Genomic DNA, 21,390 nt, shown 5'->3' on the forward strand with positions numbered 1-21,390 from the left:
AGCTTTTAGTCCATAGCTGGCTGGTTCTGTTATTTCTGGGCCGGTGACAAAATGCCTATTATGATAAAGAATCCATAGTAGAAAAAGCTGCTCGCCTTTGGTGGTCATGAAGAAATAGGAGAAAGATAAGGTCTTGGGTCTCAACATTTCTTTCAAGGGCACACCCCCAGTGATCTGTTTTTCTTCCTCTAGCTTCTGTTTCCTAAAGTCTTCACAACCTCCCAACAGTATCTCAGACTGGTGGCTCAGTCTCAAACCCATGAAACCGAGTACACTAGATCCAACTATAACAGCCAGACACTGAAAACAATTGCAGAGAGACTGTCTGAATATCGGGACTTCAAAACTCTCAGTGGATGAAGGCGGAATAATCTAGGCTCATTTCTTCCTATCTCTTATTTGTCACTGAACAACTGGCTAGGCATTTCATTTGGGGCTTCTGTTCCATGGTCTCTCTGGGAAGCTGCTGGGCTAGGTTGGGTTGGTTCCAAACTCTGCAGCCAAAGAGGGTTAACTCTTTCCATGCCAAGACAATCTAGTAGAGCAGAGATGACTATGAAGGATGATTACAAGCTTCATGGGGATTTAGTTGTCTTTGCTGTGTGTGATGGTTAATTTTGATTGTCATCTTGAAGGTTTCTCGAATCAATTAGGAGACACGCTTCTGAGTATACCTGGTGAGGTGTTTCCTGAGAGAATCAGATGAGGGAGAAACTCCTTCTTCCAGGCTCAGAGAGCATTGTTCAGTTAATGTTAGCTGCTAAAGTATTCACTATCTTATTGGCTGGAGCTTGTGAAGGTCACCATACTGCTGTAATGAGTTCTTGAGTAAAACAGCCACATCACGTCCAGGTGACGGCATTTCCCAGGACTCCTTCCCTTCCCCCATCCTCTAGCTCTTGACTGTTTTGTTTTGTGGTTTCGGCTCTTTTACAATGCTCCCTATGCTTAGTGAGGGGACTGGATGTCCTACGGATGTCCTACTGATGGCCGAGCACTCAACAGTGATTTATTCTCAGCACTTCACCCAGTTACAGGTTTCTTCATTGGCTGCTGCACACCGCAGAAGCTTGCTGACCAAGGTTGAGCAGCACTGATCTCTGGACATAAACATAAGTATTTAGAAGGCATTTTGATAACAAGTCCATTTATCAAAACAACAATAACACATTATCCACTAGGGATTATGAGTGAACTTTTTAAAAGGGCGCTGTGACTTTTGATGGAGAATGGAGGACAGAAGATTAAAAGAAGTATCTGAGAGGCCAGTTTTGTGGGGCTTAGAATATCAGTTGAGGAATTGTATCCAACCCACTGGCCTTTAGGCAAGTCTAAGGGAGAATTGTTATGATAATGACAGATGGGGCCAGATGGGGTGTGTACAGCTCCTTGAGTGAAGAGCTGTACTGGGGCAGGCGGTTCTGCCTTGTATAAGAAAGCAGACTGAGCAAGCTCTGAGAGCAGGTCCTCCATGGCCTCTGCTTCCCTAGGTGATGGACTGTGACTTGGTAGCCAAATAGGCCCCTCCTTCCCTGAACTGCTTTTGTTCAGAGTCTTTATCACAGCAGTAGAAAGTCAACTGTGAGAAGCTTCGCTGAAGCAGGCTGTGTCTGTTGTGGTGGAAAGCTGGATTGTGACCTTATTAGATCAGGGTTGTCAGGGTTGTCAATAGTTGGGTGTGGATGAAAAAAAGGAAAGAAATCAAGGAGGATTCCAAAGAGTTTGGGCCTGAGCAGCCAGAAGAAGAAAGACGAATTTTCATAAGGTTCAGTTATCTTCTTTTGATAAGACCTTATATTTTCTAATAAAAAGCAATTACTGAGTAGAATCTTCCATTGTCAAATATACCGAGTTGAAGTCATTCCTAATGTATAACATATGTTCACATAATTTGTCTTATAACTACTGAATATCAGTAGATTGAAAGCTATAATCTTTGTTATAGTATCTGTAAGAAAAGGGCAGAATTAGCTGTAAAAGTAATGTCATGATGAATGTGTATGAGAGAGAGAGAGAGAGAGAGAGAGAGAGACAGAGAGAGAGAGAGAGAGAGAGAGAGAGAGAGAGAGAGAATGTGGTGTATGTGTTAGGTTAGGAAAGGGTGTTAAAATGTCCACTCTTAGAAGTTCTTCAGTCAGAAGCAGTGGTCAGGACCTACCACATGATCCCTAAGATGCTGTCATCCCAGTTTTCATTGTTATTGATGCTAAACACTCTAAAAATATCTCTGCTTATGCAAAAGGTCCTGAAAGAGTTTAATGATTTATGCAACAAAAAGGCTTCCTCGATGCCCGTGAAGCTACTGGGATGGCATTGCTGCAGGTAGTGCAATCAGTGTGACGGCACCTGGGGCGCTTGCCTGGTGTTTTTAACATGAAAAAGTCTTGCTGGAGCTTTTAGCTGTAAAGCATCTTAGAGTGGGACCTGTTTTTAGAAGATTAATTTTGTCTGACATTGAGAAGCAAATGATAAACAGCTTATAGGAGACCAGAGAAAAAACAGTGTTTCCATTGAGAATGCCAATATCACATTATACTTAGGAAAATTTAGCAGGAGAAAAAAGTCTGCAGAGAAAATGGGCTCAACCTACATTTATTGGATAAAATCAGAATATTCTTGCCAAGGTATGTTCAAAAGGAAGAAATAAACATGATTTTTCGCAGTTGTAAAAAAATGCAGAGCATCTTATTTCAAAAGTAGTTTTTGCTGTTTATACAATTATCAGCAAGCTTATGCCTCCTAAACACAAACCCTAAACTTCTATCTATTTTGTTATGAACCATCCTGGGCCTTTTGAGAAGAGGAGTCTCAAGTCATAATGAATTCTGAGGTCCAGCCAAGAAAGATACAGGAATTCTCGTTGGCAGTTTTACTTGGGACAATGATTCAAATTACAATGCGCAAACCGTGTGATGTGCCCTCCGCCTTTGGAGGGAATGCGTTAGGTGGTAGGATTTTGCATGTTGTGATTTACAACTGAAATGTCTTGGGTCAAAGCATGTTGTTCTCAGTGAAGTCGGGAAGAATAGCGCGGCTGAGCCAGGGAAGCTACATCGAGTTTAGTGCTGCTCAGGGCAGACACAGAGTGATTAGCGAGTCTGAACGCTCAGATTATGCCTGTGGAAAGACACTCTCAATGACAAATAACACTCTGCAGAGTTTTAGACAGATAGGCACAGGGGAGGATATGCTATTCACCCAGGGGATGGTAACATATGACAGTTACCACCCCAAGGAGATGTTACAGATGGAAACTATTAGGATTCCAGAGGAGTTTTTAGATACACTTACAGATGACACTCATGGAAGTTTGAGAGCTTCTGGAATCTTCCAGAAGCTTCAGATTTTCATTTAATTCACTTGTTATCCATTGATTGTAAATCTGATGTGCTACTCAGGAGGCCTGAAAGTCAAAGATTTCATGTGGTAATTCAGGGGAACCTGGAATGACAAGAGAGTCCTAAGATTTTTATATTCATTCAGCCAACATTTGTTCAGCCCTATTCACAGATACTAGGACTAGGCAATGATGAAAGAGAAATGACGGGAGTTTTCCCCTTAGAGATTGTTATTATCTGGTAAACAACAATGATTATTAGTATGTTTTCCCAGGCTATATGCATTGTGGCGGAAGTGGTACAGTATCTACTCTAACAGCACACATTTTGCTTATTTTCTTCTCATCTGAAGTGTGAGACCTCTATAGGGAAAGGTCCAGCCTTCATCACTGGGAGGCCCAAAATGTTTGTGATGAGTATCACAGACCTCATTTCTTATTCTGTTCTTTAACTTCTTCTGCTTATAGCCCCTTCCTCTCGTGATGGCTCCCTGCCTCTGTGACCACAGCTGGGCTGCTCTCCTCAGGGCTCACTTTTCTGCAGAGTTCCTGGGTGGTACATTTGCCGAAGCTTTCGGAGCACCGGTGCCTGGGTAACACCATGAAGCCGGGACATTGTGTCATCATGCTAAGGAGCCCCACAGCAGACCTTTTCTTATCAGCTTTTCTCATCCTATTCCTTTATCCATCCTCTCCCAATCCCAGCAAGACAAACTCCCATGAAATTCATGGAGAATGGGGTGGGGATGACAGTTCCCAGGTGGCAGTGCTTGAGTCACCTCCTTCCTCCACTGGCCACTGGTATTTGTAGTCTCTTAGGATGGAGGCTATTAATTTTAGTAATGTACTCATAGGTGGCCAACTCTACCAGGCCTGCAGCCATGTTAAAACACTGTGAACAGAAGTCTATTAAAAGTATTTATACCTGAGTCTCATTACAGTGCATCAAAGAATTTGCATAGATGCCATGTTAGTGTTCTTAAGAAAGCCCAAGTTTTTTGTCCAAATGAAGACATAGCGATGAGTTCACCTAGGCCACACTGGCTTTGAGAACTTTTTTCAGTGTGATGTTCAGGTCTCCTCACTTTCTAGCCCTCCTCACATGCCTTTGCATTTCCTTTCTTGCCCTTCCTTCCATGTGCTGTGTAACTGTTTCCTTAAGATCAAGATGGCCTCAGGGTTACTATTGCTATGATGAAACACCAATCCCAAAAGCAAATTGGGTAGGTTGGAAACCAGAACCACAAACCAAGGAATGGCACCACCCTCAATGGACTTGGGTCCTCCCATATTAATCTGTAATTAAGAAAATGTCCTACAAACCTTATGGAGGCATTTTCTTAATTGATGCTCCCTCCTCTCAGATGACTTTTGCTTATATCAAGTTGACATAAAATTATCCAGCACAAAGATATTCCCTCATTGAAGTAGAGGTGGTCACAAAACACAAGAAAGTTACAAGAACTCAAAAAGGGGGGATGTTTCCAAAACCCCAAACCTCCCAGAATAAATATTGGCAATTAACTAATATTGGGGAGGGGTGTCATTTTCTTCAGTGGTGTAGCCACAGGTAAGTTGTGCTCGCTTCACTGAATAACCTCCCACTAATGTGGGAGGCAAGGAACTAATCAAACTTAGTGGGCCCCACACCTGGCACAGGGAGGATTTGCTGAGGGAGCAGGATGAGGGAGGAGCGTGGGCATGGAAGTGATTAGCATCCATTATATAAATGACACACAACTGTCAAACAGATAAACAAAAAACAAAGAAAGAACCCACAAGGAAATGTTTAGACTCACATAGTTTCTTAGGGATTATATAAGCGGAGAAGTTGGTGGGATGAGGAGACTCTTGTTGCAGCTGCCTACAGGTGTGCAGGAAACTCTAGGCTGCAGCGTTAGGGCATCTTTACCCACACTGGGCAGGGTTTTGGTGATGCAGTTGTTTGAGTCACCCAGGAACCTGTAAGTAACTCCAAAAAACTCATTAGTTCACCAGGGTACTCTTGGAATGGAACAATTTCTTTGGTCTGTTGTTGGTGTGCTGTCAGGGGTGAACTGAGGTTTCTTCTTGTCTCCCCAAGAAAAGTTGTGAAATACCACGAGAATCTCATGTACAGAATCTCGGGGATGAAACTGTGTGCAGTTTTCTGAGAATGACTTTGCACTGATGTCTCTTTAAAAATCTCTTTCTTACCATCTCTGCGTATGTGAATGCGTGTGTGTGTGTGTGTGTGTGTGTGTGTTCATGTGTGAGTTAGGGCCAAGGTCCATGTGTACAAGTCAGATAACAACTTTGGGAGCCAATTCTTGCTTTCTGCATTGTTTGAGACATTTTCTGCATGGCCACTGTGAGGGTCAGGTTAGCTAGCCCACGAATATCTAGGCATCCTCCTAGTTCCACCTCCACCTTGCCAGCTGCTTGAGAAATCACAAATCTGTGTGTCATTATTGTTATCATTTCCATCACCCCGTGCTCTGGCAAAATGTCCAGCAACCCCAAGCACTGGCACTTCCCTCAAGCCCTATGTGATCCACTTGCAGCATTGTCATGTGATCTGTGCCTGATGCAGCTACATAAGCCCCTGTGCACATGCGCTGGACAGTCTTTAAAAGCTGGAGACGCCCACTCGGTGATCTCTTCCTGCACCAGCTTCCCCAGGCCTGAACACATGTTTATGTTACTTTCACCCTTACTCCACGCTTCACTTCCTGGCTGGGGATTGAACTAGAACTGTACAAAAGGTCAGCATTACTTGTACTATTAGTAAGGAAACATTAAGATGGCTATTATCCCATGGGAAAGAGCAGAGTTATGGTGGAAGGTATAGATTTTAGGAAATGCCCATAGAACATGGTCAGCTGTTAAAGGCTTTTTGGTAAAACATGGCAAGAGGTTCCACTTGAAATTGTTTTGTTTGTAGTACTAACAACTGAACCTAGGGTCTTTCTGCTCAGCAAGAACTTTACCACTGAGCTATATTTGTTAGCCCTCTACTTCTGCTTTTCTTCTGTTTTCTTTTTCCTCCTTTGTTCCTTCCTGCCTTTATTTTTTGAAACAGGGGCTCATCTTCCTAAGCTGGCTAGACTGGCCTTAAATTTGTAATCTTCTTAGATTCTTAAATGTCTAGTTCTATGGTTTTGCAACCTGTATGGGCTCAGCTATTGACCCATATTTTCTCTAAATTAAAGATAGAGAACTATGAGTTATATTCAATGGCGTGAGACAGTGTAACAAGTTGTGTCTCGACTCTGAACTCCAGGTACAGAGTATTAGAACAACTCAGCTTTACATACTCTTTGTCAGGAGCCAATTTCCTCCTAAAATTATTACAGGAACCATCGCCCTGGGGAGTCTGCAGAGAACTCCACTCACTCCTAACAATAATTAGAATTGTTCTATTGGCAGAGCCTATCCCACTCCCAATTATCTGTTAACAGAGAGCTATCTCTTAGCGGAACCTGCCTCACATTCCAAGCTATCTAGAGAACTAAGGTGTGTCAACTTGTTACTTCCTGGCCGAGGAATCGTGACCTGACCTTTCGTAACCCCCTGGCCTATGTGACCAACGTGAACCCCATGTGGCAAGAGCCCAGGCCCCTGTGCCCCCCCCCCAATTCCTTATCCTATATAAGCTGTAACCCTGACTCTAATAAACAAAGGCTTCGACAAATCTGCTTGGCCTTCTTCCTCTCTCTTGCTCATGTCTTTTCAGATAGTGCCTCTCCAGGAACCTGGAATAACTGACTGCAGGGTGGGTTACAACCCCTAGACTAAGTAACCCACCCAAGGCGGTTTACAACGCTTGTTATAGTTTAGTGATCAGATTTGACCTTTGAGAACAGTGCCTCAGTTAGGACTAAGACTGATTTACTTCAGAAGAATTCTTGGTAAAAATCTTTACTTGTATTTACTTATTAATTTTTAAGAGATATGAAAGCATCTCTATTTAAAATTTTTTGTTTTAAAAAAGCAAAGATTGATAATGTTGTGCCTTTGGGAAAATCTGCAAAAGGACTTCCCATTGATAAATGGGTGAGTCTTTGCCTCTGAGGATTATAAAATATTCTCATTAATATTATATGAAGGTATTGCTCATTCTTTCAAATAACTTGTTTGTTTTAATAATGTGACTGGGTTAATGACTGTGTTAATGTTGGGTTCCAAGTCCACTTAGCTCCATTAGATGAAAACTTTGGCATTTACTTCCTTGGAGTATTTACGTCCTGTAGATGAGGCAGGGCAGTGCTGTGTGTAATTTCAATGAACAGAACAAGAGAGACTGCTTTTCTCTAAGACTCCAGTGTTAAGTTTTAGAAGTGTTTAATATCAGGATATATTATAATGTTTACCAAGACATATACTTGAAGAGAATGTTTAACTTTGAAATTTGTAAAACAGAGAAGTATGGATAAAGAGGTAAACACTGATTAAATTTAGACTTTAAGTGAAAAGTACTGGAAATATCTTTTACTCTTATAATCTATAATTAAAGTTTAGTAGCTTTAAGATAACACAAAATCAGATTTCCCTTATATATTTTCTTAGCATGCATGACACATATGGTATATAATAACACACACACACACACACACACACACACACAAATGTGGATAGAAATACAAACAAGTCCATCACTGTTATGGAGTTTTCCCTGTTTCACTACTGTCTCCTTAAGCATCAGTCCCTAGGAGTACAAAATGTCCCCACAGGCTCATTGGTTCCTAGCTGTGGTGCTGTTTGGGGATTTTCTAGACCTTTTATAGGAAAAAGCTGGTCCCTGGGGACAGGCCTTGAGCTTTTACAGCCTGTGCTACTTGCTGTCTGTCCTCTGCTTCCTGTGCGTGGTCACAATGTGTCCCACAGGCTCAAACTGATGACACCATGTTTTCCCTTTTATGGAGGACTGTGTCTCTCAGACTGAGTTGAGATAAACCTTTCCATCTTCATCTGTTTCCTTCAGGAGGTAAGTCCTAGCCATAAGAAAAGCACTGACAACACCTCTATAGTTTACGGGGAAAAAAAATACCATCAACAGTCATAAAAATATATCCTCCTTGTCCTGGCTAGTTTTATGTCAACTTGACACAAGCTAGAGTCATCTGAAAAGAGGGAACCTCAATTTAAAAAAATGCCTCTGTAACACCCGATTTTGTGTTACACCCTCGGTACAGTTGGTGTGCCACTGTAGTCAAGCAAGGGCCTGGAGATTGAAAGAACACACACAGAGACCAGGATCATTCGAAAGGAGACCAGCTGAATGCCAGTTTATTCAGATTTGGGGGAGTCCTTATCTACCTAACTGTTACACAAGGATCTCTGCCCAGGCAGGTGGGAAATTACCATATTAACAATGGAGTCAATGCTCTGCAGCTAATCACCAGGCGGGGCAGGGAGAGCACAGAAACAAACAGGAAGCTTAGTTAGCTGACCATAAACTGTCCCCGCAAATGAACCCCAGGAACAGGGGCAGACCAGGGCCCTACATGCCTCCATAAGGTCTGACTGTACAGCATTTTCTTAATTAGTGATTGATGAGGGAGGGCCCAGTCTATGGCGGGTGGTGCCGTCCCTGGACTGCTGGTCCTGAGTTCTATAAGAAAGCAGGCTGAGCAAGCTAGGGGAAGCATTCCATTAAGCAACACCCCTCCATGGTTCTGCATCAGCTCTGCCTCCAGGTTCCTGTCCTGTTTGAGCTCCTGTCCTGACTTCCTTCAGTGACGAGGAAGTGACGAACAGTGCTGTGTAAGGCAAATAAACCCTTCCTCCCTAACTTACTTTTTAGTTAGGGTGTTTCATCACAGCAATGGAAACACTAAGACACTCCACATGGTTAGGAAGTTTTTGAATTTACCACTCAGCAATTTCTCAGGCACATTTAAAAGGCTTTCAGGGTGCCCATTGGAAACCCAAACACTATGACACAATCCCATCCACCTTCAGAATGTAGACAGAGAATCAATATTTTAGTTACAGGTAATTGAATCTATAAGTAAGCTTCCAAAGGGGTCTATTACAAGCAAGCCTACTTTTAAAATTAATAATATAACATTTTAGGAACTTATTCTTACATAAGTACTCACTATATACGTTTTTAATATTTATTAATAATCTATGATAGGGTAAGTATGCATATTTATGTTTTACCAGAAAAGTTCAAATTGAGTATGTTTGTTTAAATTAATAAAGGGCCATAGAGAGGGTGGGGGGTTGAAGGATTAGGTCATGAATAAGTGAAGTAGATGCAGATGAAATATGACTTCCTTTCATGTGGTGCATTCAGGGAATCTTTAATTCACCTGACCATGGCCATGAGTTATGCTCAGAGTGTTGTATTAGAATTCCTAGTAGAAAGGGATTTGGATCTGTATGCAAAGTTAAATATGGTTAGACAGGAAAATATTGATTGCGTACCCTGAACAATGCAGCAGGGCATCTAACACTGGTTTTCCTTGCGGAGCATAATAAGGTAATTAATTTATCTCTAGTTGAGTTTTATTTGTGAAAAAAATTTTTCGGTGATACAGATTTAAATGTGTTTGTGCATGTTTCAAACAGCTCTCTATTTGTGCTATAATAACCACGGACAGTTTGTGGCAGCGCTTTAATAATCATCACCTTAGAAATGGGGATACTTTCTTCTTCTTTTAAGTAATAAAATCCAAGGCTCAGCAGTAAAAATGCACTCCGCATATAAAAGCTAATGACTAATAGGAGAGTTCTGACCCTCTGAATTGCGTTTACTGTTCACCAATGATTATGTCATTAGGAATGAATTAGATAGTCAATGAGGTGAATCTTCAAATCAAAGCTGCCACTTTGAAAATCTCAATAATCTGCGCACTTGTAGGACTGGGCGAGTATTTAGCAGCTATTACTGTTCTATTGCTGGGGTTACGCAGCCATGGAAAACGGTTTCCTTACAGCCTTTCTCCCGTCTCATTTGTTTCACTTCTGTGGAGTAACCATGATCCTTTTCAAAGCTGGAGCTGTCGGCTATTTACTTTGGTGTGAAGAGCAAGGTAGAGCCAAACCAGGGCACTGTTGCAGAACCAAGAGCCGGAGCAGAGGTCAGAGGACTGCTCTCCAGGGCCAGCATTCCCAGAGCAGTGCTGCAGCTGTGTAAGAGCTTGTGCAGTGTGCACAGACCTGGCCTTGAGCCCCAGCACGACCAACGTAACAGACAGCGGGTGGCAAAAGAGAGTGGGTGCTTCAGAAATGTTGATGGATGAGGACGTTTGCTCCTTGTTTGTTCCATTTTTATAGGAAGCATAATGACTATCATTTGTGTCTACTGAGAGAATTTGTTTATTTTTATATGTGATTTTGTATATTCTTATTCTTATGGCAAAAGTATCACTCTATTTCTCTTGCTATTTACTGTTTGTGTAAATTACAATTATAGCGAAAACAGCCATCACTTTTTACCTATTTCTTCTGCTAGCTCTCATCACAAGCAGGTCTTCCTGTACACTTATACACAATGGATAGTCACAACCTCTTCACAGATGACAAAAATTAAGTTTATACGGCTGGTGAAATATTGATCTAAAGATTGAGTGCACATTCTCTTAGAGTGTGTGTTAGCTGAGGTCAGGGGCTTTCATATGTGTTTCCATGATTCTTTGTCACACAGAGTCCCGGCTCACTGAGACACTCAGTGTCCTGCTTTAGATGGAAAGGCAGAGACAGATTCTGCTTCAGAGCTCACACCCTTTCCCTACACAGCCTTGCTTGCTCTACCTTCTCCTCAGTCCTGGAACTTTGTGAAAGACATTACGCTCCGCAGCTGCTGAAGTACTCAGCATAACAGCCAACAGTACAGCTTGGAACTTCCCTCTCTGCTCTCAGGAAAATAGAAGTTTAGCCTGGCAGTGGTGGCGCATGCCTTTAATCCCAGCACTCTGGAGGCAGAGTTAAGCGGATTTCTGTGAGTTCTACAAGAGCTAGTTCCAGGACAGGCTCAAAGCTACAGTGAAACCCTGTCTCAAAAAACCACACACTTTAATGCACCAGCTAGCAGCTTTTTTGATAATCAGCTCAATCATCTCTGCAGAGTATACTTGAGATACAGTTCTGGCCAGGAACATATGTGGTTGAGAAAGAATCATAAATTCCCTAACAAGTACATTCATTTTCTGAGTCCTTCCCTGGAAGATTTATAGCTATCTTTTATGTCCCCTGTATTCCTGAGAAAACTTCTCTGTGGACATCTGTTCAGGCATTGTGGTTCAGAATAACTCCGTGGGGTGGAGAAACACATTGGGTACTTGTTATCTAGTGGTCTGAAGCCTATTTGATTATTTTAACCTATCATGTATTCCACTTTCTTTTGGTAACAGCCCTAGTTTCCTTTGAGAAACCATTTCCTACCTGGTCAATTCCCCGTGTCCCAGGCCATCTCTTGCTATAGAGTTCAAAGATGGATGAATGACCCAGGTAGATTTAGTTCAAATTAGGTCTTGCTTTGTGAAGAGAGGGCTTTCTTTTTGCACTACTGTGCTGGTAGGATATTAACCTGAAGTTGCTAAAGAGGGAAAGAAATGCATCATGACTGGGAGGGGTGACCCGAGACCTGTCATCTTAGCACTTGGAGGAAGGTGGAAGGGTTACTGGTCAACCCGGTTTACATAGTGAGACCTTGTCTCCAAAGGTAAAAAGATTAGTGACTTATTTTTATAGAATTCTTTCTCTTGGAAATTCTTCCTTTTATGTACATGACAATTATATTAAGGGTAGTGTAGGGATACTGGGTACCAAGTGACTCAACAAGGATGTCTTAAATGTACATGTTTTGTGGCACACGGAGGGAGATATTTAATAGTCACCATGTAAACAGGTTCAAAGATGTTTTCAAAATTCCAAGTTATTCAAAGTTAAACAAACGCTCTTTCCTACCATTGTTAGTTCTCTTAGAGAAAATGAATTTTAAGGAGGATTGTAAAATGTATGAACCAAACATTTAATCCAAAATCCACTGTCTGCTTTTGTTCTTTTCTTCTTCTTGGTAAGCCTTTTAGGGCTTGACTTGGAAGGATTTCCTGTGTTAAGGTTGCTGAGGAGGGAATTCTCTGGGATGCTCTCTGGGAAGGAGGTGTATTTCTCTTCAGAGCAAGGTTCTTGAAATGGTCTCTCTCAAGATGGAAACAATGTTCATCAAAGACCTTAGAAGAATGGCTCCTCAATGGCTAGGGAGTCTACAGATTTACCAATGAGAGAGGAAGGGGAAGAGGGGGAGGAAATTTAATGTGATTGGTAAATCGCTTATAGCTTCAATTGGCTGCATGCTCCAAAGAGGTAGACACTGGCCTTTACAGATGCAGAAAGTAATGTAGTTGGGAACTTCTCCAGGTCAGCCTTAGAATGAATGATGTCAGGAGTAAACAGACTTTTTTTTATTGCCCTACTCAATTCTCTTGTCTATGCTTTTCAAAATACAATGCAGTTACTCCACAACAGGGCCAAGAAGTGTTCCCAGACTCATTGCACAGCAATGGCTTAGCAGGAATATGGCGGATATCTTGTTACCATGAACTAGTCATTTACAACATGAAGAAACACTGCATACCGCATCCTTTCACAGGTAAGAATATTATTCTCCATCAAGCTGGAAACTTTCATTTAGTCCGTACTCTTTTTGAGTAAAAAAAAAATGAAAATTTTAACTGGTCCTTTTAGATTAGTTCTCTATTCTTTTTAAAGTATATGCTCAGGTAATTTATTTTCTGGGTATGCCTTTTGAGAAAAATGACCTGTCAAAACAAAAGTCTGGTGTTTTTTAGTTATCTCCCTTTGAAACATAATTTTATGCCATGATAAGATATATCCAATTAATGTTCTTTAGAGCAAAAGACTTGCAATTAAGTTCCTATTTCAAAGTTAAGCTCTCTGAAGGACAGAGGGTTCACGGTAGAACAATATCCTTGATTCCAGTCTCCGTCATTTACTCATTCCTAATGAAAACCTCTAGGTGTTAAAGATTGGATTGTGTAAAAACCCGGTGAATTCGGTTCTCATTTGGAAACAGGTGATCTTCTTGTACCACTAAATGGCTTTCGAAGGCGCTCCAAGCAAATCTCAGATGCACAAAGACTACGCTATCTTTTTTTTCCACTTGGAATTCATAGATTTTCAGACTTACTGGAGCATTTGCTGCTTTAAGATGTCTGCCATGCAGAGCCTCTCCGGGAGGTCTGCTTCCTTGCTCTTTTGTTTGGTGGAGGCAGACCCCTTCCCAGCAGCCTGGTTACCCAGCAGCCTGGTTGTGCGCATTTACAGTAATTAGTGGGTGGTGAATTAAGCAGGTTACACCTGAGTTAGCTGAGAGCTCTAATCTGCCTGCATGAGTAGGAAAATTCTAAGCTTCTACTGAGCTGAAAACCCAATTCACCGACAAGATACAAGGCGACAATGGGTATAGCTAATGAGGTTCTGTTGGAAGAGACTGAATAATATTTAAAAATCCATTCGTTGGCTGACCCAGTGGTCAGGACAAGGCGTCACCACACACATGGCCAGGAGCCCGGAACTTCCAGGCTGTGGCTAGTATACCCCTTTGACTGCACCCCAGTCAGCAACCACAGCCTGTCAATAGGAGAGTGTGATGGACATGTGTTTCTTAACCAAACCAAAAGTCTGCATTTGCCTAACAGTATCTTGTACTGATGGAGAAAAATGGCTGCTCTGTCTTCGGTTTGTTTCTAAATGCTCTTGGCATCCATATCCAAAGTGGGTTTTCAAACCCCTGGGAACAAGCATCAACAGCATCTGCCCACACCCATTGCCCTGCCCTGCTCATGGAAAGTGCTAGCTGGCTACATGGTGACATGAGCACCTTCCTCTAAGCTCAGTGCTGTGGACTAACTCTTGCTTCAGAACATTTGCATGCTGATTGGCACCAGATTCACCTATGAGGTCCCAGCCACTGAACCAAATCCTGGAGTCAGAGGTCATGGATTTGCTGGCTTCTTTTTGACGGGTAAGACCTGAGATGAGCCTTTTTACAGAGTTATATAAGAGTAAGATTTAAATCATAGCTGATCTGTGGTTCTATACTGGCTAACTTTGAGATCTTAATAAACTACCATAATTTTAGCTTTAATCTTCTTTGTCTATAAATATGGGAATTATATTTTAACTACTGGTTACCAGGAAAGATAAGTAGTTCATTTATAACACTTACTGCAATTTCTAATATCAAGTACTCTATGGTCACAGGTTTGCCCTCTGAAGATGTCTATATCCATATTGTATGGTGTATATCTGCACATCTGTGGCTGTTATGGGGTCACAGTCAGCATGGTGGCTGTTGCACATCTGTGGCTGCCATCGGGTCACAGTCAGCATGGCAGTTGTCTGCACATGTGGCTGCTGTGGGGTCACAGTCGACATGACGGTTGTTTGCACATCTGTGGCTGCTGTGGGGTCACAGTCAGCATGGTGGCTGTCTGCACATGTGTCTGCCCTTGGTCACAGCATGGCGGTTGTCTGCACATGTGACTGCCATCGGGTCACAGTGAGCATGGTGGCTGTCTGCACATGTGTCTGCCCTCGGTCTCAGTTTAAGTGAGTATGCCTGCTGTGCTCTGGGCACAGTTCCCCAAACTATTTACTCTCATTTTGGAAGTACCTGGTTTTCTCAGTGTGCCTGAGAAAGGCATTCAACACTGAACACAAAACTCAAGTTGGGCACCTAAATGCTCCCGTTCCTTCCCTTCCCAAGGACTGTAGAATGTAGTAGCAGGTGGCCATAGCTATTTGTGGCAACAACCACCTGGATATTTTTATTCACACAACCTGTAGTTTTCTTTGACATCCACTTCACAAGCATTCTTATCTGCTTTTGTGAACTCTTCATTCAGCCTTATGCTGTGCACGATACTGTGCAAACTTTAGCCATAACCCACACAATGAAGTATCCGGAAAATTCAATTACAAGTTCTACTTTACAGGTGAGGAAGCTGGAGCTTATGGGTGATATAGTTTTGTGTGCACCTTATACTTTAGTTCACATTATTTCTAGGAGCTTCTAGCAATCTTTCTTTTTTCTTTTTTTACATTTTATATAAAATCATGTCATTGAATTTATTTATGAACTTATAAATAACTTGGCTAAGCATTTGTTTAGTAATTTGTTTGTCATTACTTACTGCCCTGGCTAGGGTCTCCCAGCTAGTACAGAGTAACAGAGTAACAGAAGTGGTGAGGATTGATGTCCTCTTGCTTCTGATCTTATGTGAAAGACATCGGTCTTTTCACATTGAGTTCCATGTTAACTATAGATTGCCACAAATGCCCTTCTATTTTTAGTTTGCTGAAAATAATACAAAAGTGTTCTATTTTGTTAATTTTTTTTACTGCATCTTTTGATGATCATCCAATTATTTTGGAAAGCAGTTCTTTGTGGGGAATGATAATACATATATACTATTCAGAGTTTCTGCACTTCTAATCTCTCACTAGTTCAAGAAGTGCTTCCTATTTCCTTTATTACGGGGACTCTAATAGATGCTAACAAAACAATTATGAACAAAATAGGTAGAGTCTACCTTTATAGCTGTAGTACTGGGCTTGGCTATGAAAGTTTTAGATTGGAAATCATATTGATAGTTCATATTAATTCTTATGGCCAGTTTTCTTTGATTCTTCAAGTAGCACAACCATCTACAAATGACGATCACTTGCCTGTTTCTTTTTATCATATTTATACACTTAACACTAGGCAACTGCAATTGCAGGAAAACTATTCTTCTTGTTCTTTACAGTAATGGGCCACATCTAGTGTTTCGTCACCGGCACACATTTTGCAGTGGCTAAATTGAAGGCTTTTAAAGAAATCTTTCCATTTCTGTCTTAACAGATTTTTTCCTGTCCTAACTTGTTTTGTTTTAATTGATTTTATTGAGCTATATATTTTTATCTGCTTCCCTCACTTCCTCTCCCCTCCCCTTCAACCATCTTCCATGGTCCCCATGCTCCCAATTTACTCAGGAGATCTTGTCTTTTTCTAATTTCCATGTAGATTAGATCCATGTATATATGTCTCTCTTAGGGTCCTCATTGTTGTCTAGCTTCTCTGGGAATGTGAATTGTAGGCTGGTTTTCTTTGCTTTATGTTTAAAAACCACTTATGAGTGCATACATATGATATTTCTCTCTCTGGATCTGGGTTACATCACTCAGTATGTTATTTTCTAGTTCCATCCATTTGCCTGCAAATTTCAAGATGTCATTATTTTTTTCTGCTGCAGAGTACCCCATTGTGTAAATGTACCACATTTTCCTTATCCACATTCTTCAGTCGAAAGACATTTAGGTTGTTTCCAGGTCCTGTCTATGACAAACAATGTTGTTATGAACATAGCTGAGCACATGTCCTTGTGGTAAGATTGAGCATACTTTGAATATATACCCAAAAGTGGTATTGCTGGGTCTTGAGGAAGGTTGTTTCCTAATTTCCTGAGAAATCGCCATACTGATATACAAAGGGGTTGTACTAGCTTGAATTCCCACCAACAATGCAGAAGTGTTCCCTTTTCCCCACAACCTCTCCAGCATAAGTTGTCATCAGTGTTTTTGATCTTGGCCATTCTTACAGGTGTAAGATGGAATCTCAGAATTGTTTTGATTTGCATTTCTGATGACTAAGGATGTTGAACATTTCCTTAAGTGTTTTTCAGCCATTTTAGATTCCTCTGTTGAGAGTTCTCTGTTTAGGTCTGTATTACATTTTATTATTGGATTATTTGTTCTTTTGATGACAAATTTCTTGAGTTTTTTGTATATTTTGGAGATCAGACCTCTGTCTGATGTGGGGATGGTGAAGGTCTTTTCCCATTCTGTTGGCTCCTGTTTTGTCTTGTTGACCAGGTCCTTTGCTTTACAGAAGATTTTTAGTTTCAGGAGGTCCCATTTACTATTTTTTTCTCTCAGTGTTTATGCTACTGGGGTTATATTTAGGAAGTGGTCTCCTGTGCCAATACATTCAAGTGTACTTTCCACTTTTTCTTTTATAAGGTTCAGTGTGGCTGGCTTTATGTTGAAGTTTTTGATCCATTTGGACTTAAGTTTTGTGCATGGTGATAGATATGGATCTATTTTCATTCTTCTACATGTTGATATCTAGTTATGCCAACACCATTTGTTAAATATGCTTTCTTTTTTTCTATTTTATAAAATTTGCTTCTTTGTCAAAAATCAGGTGTTTGTAGGTGTGTGGATTAATATGTGGGTCTTCAATTCGGTTCCATTGGTCCTCCTTTCTGTTCTTATGCCAATATCAGGCTGTTTTCAGTACTGTAGCTCTGTAGTAGAGTTTGAAGTCAAGTATTATTATGCCTCCAGAAGTTCTTTATTGTACAGGATTGTTTTAGCCATCCTGGTTTTTTTTTTTTTTTTTTTTTTTTTTTTTTTTGCTTTTTCATATGAAGTTGAGTACTGTTCTTTTGAGTTCTGTGAAGAATTTTGCTGGGGTTTTGATGGGCATTGCATTGAATCTGTAGATTGCTTTTGGTACGATTGCCAGTTTTACTATGCTAATTCTACCTATCCAAGAGCATGGGAGATCTTTCCACTTTCTTGTGTCTTTTTCAATTTCTCTGTTCAAAAATTTAAAGTTCTTGTCATACAAGTCTTCCACTTGTTTGATTAGACTTACTCTGAGATATTTTATGCTATTTGTTGCTATTGTGAAGGGTGATGTTTCTCTGATTCTTTCTCAGCCCATTTATCATCTATGTAAAGGAGTGCTACTGATTTTTTTGAGATAATCTTGTATCCTGCTACATTACTGAAAGTGTTTATGAGTTGTAGAAGTTCCTTGGTAGAATTTTTGGGGTTGCTTGTGTAAACTATCATATCATGTGCAAATAGTGAGAGTTTGACTTCTTCTTTACTGATTTGTATCCCTTTGATTTCCTTTTGTTGTCTTATTGCTCTAGCTAGGACCTCAAGAACTATATTGAATAGATATGGAGAGAGTGGACACAATCTTGTCTTGTTCCTGAGTTCAGTGTGATTTTCTATTTGATTTAGTGTTGTCTGTTAGCTTGCTGTATATTGCCTTTATTATGTTTAGGTATGTTCCTTGTATCCCTGCTCTCTCCAAGACCTCTATCATGAAAGGGCGTTATATTTTGTGAGAAGCTTTTTCAGCATCTAATGAGATGATCATGTGGTTTTTATTTTTCAGTTTATATGGTGGATTACATTGACAGATTTTCATATGTTGAACCATCTCTGGGATGAAGCCTACTTGATCATGGTGGATGATAGTTCTGATGTGTTCTTGTATGCAATTTTCCAGTACTTTTATTGAGTATTTTTGCATCAATGTTTGTGAGTGAGATTGTTCTGTAATTTCCTTTCTTAGTAATGTATTTGTGTGGTTTGGATATCAGGGTAATTGTAGCCTCATGAAAAGAGACTGGTGATGTTCCTTCTGTTTCTATTGTGTGGAACAATTTGAAGAGTATTGGTATTAGTTCTTTTTTAAAAATCTTGTAGAATTTTGAGATGAAACCATCTGGTCCTAAGCTTTATTTTTGGTTGGGAGACTTTAGATGGCTGCTTCTATATCTTCAGCAATTATAGGTCTATTTAATTTGCTTGTCTGGTCTTGATTTAATTTTGGTAAGTGATATTCATCCAGAAAGTTGTCAATTTCCTTTAAGTTTTCCAAGTTTTGGAGTACAGGTGTTTGAAATATGAGCTGATGATTCTCTGGACTCCCTCCATGTCTGTTGTTATGCCCCCCTTTTCATTTCTGATTTTGTTAATTTGGATATCCTCTCTCTGTCTTTTGGTTAGTCTGGATAAAGGTTTGTCTATTTTGTTGATTTTCTTGAAGAACCAACTCTTTGTCTCATTGATTCTTTGTATTGTTTTCTTTGTTTCTATTTTGTTGATTTCAGCTCTCTATTTGATTATTTCCTGCTGTCTAGTTCTGTTGGGTGAGTTTGCTTCTTTTTGTTCTAAAGTTTTCAAATGTTCTGTTAATTCACTAGTGTGGAATTCTTCCAGCTTCTTTATGTAGGCATTTAGTGCTATGAACTTTCCTCTTAACACTGCTTTCATTGTGTTCCATAAATTTGGGTATGTTGTGTGATCATTTCTGTTGAATTTTAGGAAGTCTTTAATTCTCCCTTTATTTCTTCCTTGACCCATTGATGATTCAGGTGAGTATTGTTCAATTTCCATGTGTTTGTGGGCTTTCTGGAATTAGTGTTGCTGTGGAATTATAGGTTTAAGCCATGGTGGTCTGATAAAATACATGGGGTTATTCCAGTTTTTTGGTATCTGTTGAGGTTTGTTTTATTACCGACTTATGTGGTCAATTTTTGAGAAGGTCCCATGAGGTGCTGAAAAGAAGGTATATTCTTTTATGTTTGGAACGAATGTTCTATAGATGTCTGTTAAGTCCATTTGAGTCATAACATCTGTTAGTTCCCTCATTTCTCTGTTCATTTTTTGTCTAGCTGACCTGTCCAGTGATGAGAGTGGAGTGTTGAAGTCTCCCACTATTAGTGTGTGGGGTTTAATGTATGATTTAAGCTTTTGAAGTGTTTCTTTTACTTATGAGGGTGCCCTTGTTTTGGGGACATAGATGTTCAGTATTGAGATTTCCTCCTGATGGATTTTTCCTTTGACTACTATGAAATGTCCTTCTTTGTCTCTTTTGACTAATTTTAGTTTGAAGTCTATTTTGTTAGATATTAGGATAGCTACATCAGCTTGTTTCTTAGGTTCACTTGATTAGAAAAATTTTTTCCAACGCTTTACTCTGAGGTGATGTCTGTCTATGTGGTTGAGGTGTGTTTTTTGTATGTAGCAGAAGGATGGATTCTGTTTTCACATCCAAGCTTTTAGACTGTGTCATTTTATAGGTGAGTTCAGTCCATTAGGTGAGTTCAGTCCATTTATATTAAGGGATATTAATGACCAGTGATTGCTATCTCCTGTTAATTTAGTTTTTGTTGTTGGTGACGTTAATTTGTGTGTTTTTCTGTTCTTTGGGATTTAATGCTGTGAGATCATCAATTGTCTGTGTTTCTGATGTAGCCAACCTCCTTGGGTTGGAGTTTTCCTTCTAGTACTTTGTATAGGGCTGGATTTGTGGCTAGGTATTGGTCAAATCTGGTTTTGTCAGGGAATATCTTGTTTTGTCGTTCTGTGGTGATTGAAAGTTTTGCTGCGTATAGTAGTTTGGACTGGCATCTATGGTCTCTTAATTTCTTCATAACACTTGATCACAACCTTCTTTCATTGTCTCCAATGAGAAGTCAGGTGTAATTCTGATAGGTCTGCCTTTATATGTTACTTGGCCTTTTTCCTTTGCATCTCTTAATATTCTTTTCTTTATTCTGTATGTTTAGTGCTTTAATTATTATGTTGCTAGAGGACTTTTTTTTATCCAGTATATTTGGTGTTCTGTAAGCTTCTTGTATCTTTATATGCATGTCTTTCTTTAGATTGGGAAAATCCTCCATAATTTTTTAAAATAAATTTTCTGTACTTTTGAGTTGAACTTCTTTTCCTTCTTCTATACCTATTATTCTTAAGTTTTGGTCTTTTCATGGAGTCCCATATTTCCTGGATATTTTGGGTTAAGTTTTTGTTAGATTTAATGTTTTCTTAGATTGATGAGTCTAATTTCCTCTTTTGTATCTTCAGCACTTGACATTTCTCTTCCATCTCTTGTATTCTGTTGTTTATGCTTGAATTTATGGTTCCTGATCATTTTCTCATGATTTCTGTTTCAATAATTCCCTCGGCTTATGCTTTTATTATTGTCTTTATTTTAATTTTCAAGTCTTGAATAGTTTCATTTATGTTTGATTGCTTTTTCTTGGTTTTCTTTAAGGGATTTGTTGATATCTTCCAATTTTTTGTTTGTCTTTTCCTCCATTTCTTTGAAAGAATTTTTCATTTCCTCTTTAAAGGCCTCAGAAATTCTCCTAAAGTTATTTTTTAGGTCATTTTCTTCTGCTTCATCTATATTTGGTTGTTCAAGTCTTGCTGTTGTAGGGTCACTAGTTTTTACTAGTGTCATATTG

Source organism: Microtus oregoni, unplaced genomic scaffold, assembly GCF_018167655.1.
Source record: "Microtus oregoni isolate MIOR12 unplaced genomic scaffold, Mior012 000007F_ref0000211, whole genome shotgun sequence".
NCBI lineage: Eukaryota > Metazoa > Chordata > Mammalia > Rodentia > Cricetidae > Microtus > Microtus oregoni.